Source organism: Rhododendron vialii, chromosome 2a (assembly GCF_030253575.1).
Source record: "Rhododendron vialii isolate Sample 1 chromosome 2a, ASM3025357v1".
Lineage (NCBI taxonomy): Eukaryota > Viridiplantae > Streptophyta > Magnoliopsida > Ericales > Ericaceae > Rhododendron > Rhododendron vialii.
The window spans coordinates 21,533,246-21,535,366 of NC_080558.1; the positions used below are offsets into that span (position 1 = coordinate 21,533,246).

Sequence of the window (2,121 nt, forward strand, 5' to 3'; positions counted from 1 at the left end):
TTTTAGCCAAAAGGTCGAGTACATATTCTACTCTTGATCTTTTTTTTTTTGCCGGCGATACTACACTTGATCTTAGCCAAAAGATCGAGAATAGGTATTTACAGTTTTTTTTTTTGATGGGCGATACTCCACTTGATCTTAACCAAAAGATCGAACAAATACTACACTTTATCTTTTTTTATTGTTCGATACTACACTTGATCGTAGCCAAAAGATCGAACACACACTACATTTGATCTTTTTTTTTTTAAATCTTCGATACTACACTTGATCTTAGCCTAAAGGTTGAGAACAAATATTGCACTTGATCTTTTTTTGATCAGCGTTATTACACTTGACAATAGCCAAAAAGCTGGGAACAAATGCTGCACTTGTTGTTCCTTTTTTTGGGTCGGCGATACTATAATTGACATTAACCAAAATGCCAAGAATATATACTGCTCTTGATTTTTTTATATTTGAGATATTACGCTTGATCTTTTTTTTATCAGCTATATTACACATGATCTTAGCCAAAAGGCAAAAAACAAATATTAAACTTCATCTTTTCTTTTTTATTAGCGATACTACACTTGATCTTATCGAAAAGATTGAGATCACATACTACAGTTATTTTTTTTTAAATCTTCGATACTACTGTAGAACTTAGCCAAAAGGTCGAGAACAGATATTGCAGTTGATCTTTTTTTCTTTCTCTGCGATACGACGCTTGATCTTAGCAAAAAGGCTGAGAACAAATACGACACTTGATCTTTTTTATTGATTGGCGATAGTACCTTGATCTTAACCAATTGATCAAGAATAGATACTGCACTTGATCTCTTTTTTGATCGGTGATACTATACTGGATCTTAGCCAAAAGGCCGATAATAGATACTAGCCTTGATCTTAGCCAAAAGGCCGAAAACAAATACTCCCTCCGTCCCCTTATTATAGTCCAGTATTTCATTTTGGGCTGTCCCTTAATAAGTGTCTATTTGGTAAAGTTAGTGGGTTAAAGTTGGTACATTGTCGATTTTGTCCCTAAAAGTAGATTCCATTTTGAAAAGTTAGTGAGTAAAAAGCGTAATGATGATGGGTAAGTAGGAAAAGTGAAGGAAAAAATTGATGTGAAAGGTATAATGATGATGTTTTTATAATAAGTTGGAGTTACGAAGTAGGACATTTAAAAAGGGACGGAGGGAGTACTACACTTGATCTTTTTTTTCATTGGAGGTACTACACTTGATTTTTTTTTTTGATCAGCGATACTACACTTGATCTTAACCAAAAAGTCGAGAATAGATACCAAACTTAATCTCTCTCTTTTTATCGGCAATACTACACTTTATCTTGTCAAAAATATCGAAAACAGATACTATAGTTGATATATATATTTTTTATTTTTCGATACTACTCTTGATCTTAGCCAAAAGGCCAAGAACAAATACTACACTTGATCTTAGCCAAAAATCCGAGAATAGATATTATACTTGATCTTAGCCAAATGATCAATAAGATAATGCACTTGATCTTTTTTTTTTTAATCAGTGTTACTACACTAATCTTAGCAAAAAGGTTGAGAACAGATACTACGCTTGATCTTTTTTTTTTTTTTGTCGACGATATTACACTTGATCTTAGCCAAAAAATCAAACAAATAGTACACTTTATCTTTTTTTAATGTTCGATACTACACTTGGTCGTAGCCAAATGATTGAACACATACTACATTTGATCTTTTTGTTTAATCTTTGATACTACACTTGATCTTTGCCAAAAGGCCAAGACAACTATTGCACTTGATTTTTTATTTTTTTTATCAGCAATACTACACTTGACAGTAACCAAAAAGCCGAGATCTAGTGTTTAAAGCTCTGAAAATTTTAATAAAATTTAGAGATATAGACAAAATGGACAATAGCTAGGGGAGAAGAGGATTGAAAATTTAGGATAACCAGGTCTCTCTACCTTTTTAATCAGTTAGATATTAGATATATGTTTAGGATTTAAAGGGGCACATCAAAACTCAATTGGTTTGGTTTGGTGTAATTCGTTTGTTCTACCCAAAATTGAAACTGAAATAGAAAATCAAGTTTTTTAAAGATTGAAAACTGAACCAAATCGAATCAATAAAAAAAT

General features: G+C 31.8%; 1 pseudogene; it reads right to left on the reverse strand.

Annotated features, from left to right (window-relative positions):
- Positions 1-1,358: 1,358 nt before the first annotated feature.
- LOC131318242 (U2 spliceosomal RNA) lies at positions 1,359-1,465 on the reverse strand (annotated as a pseudogene).
- Positions 1,466-2,121: the final 656 nt, after the last annotated feature.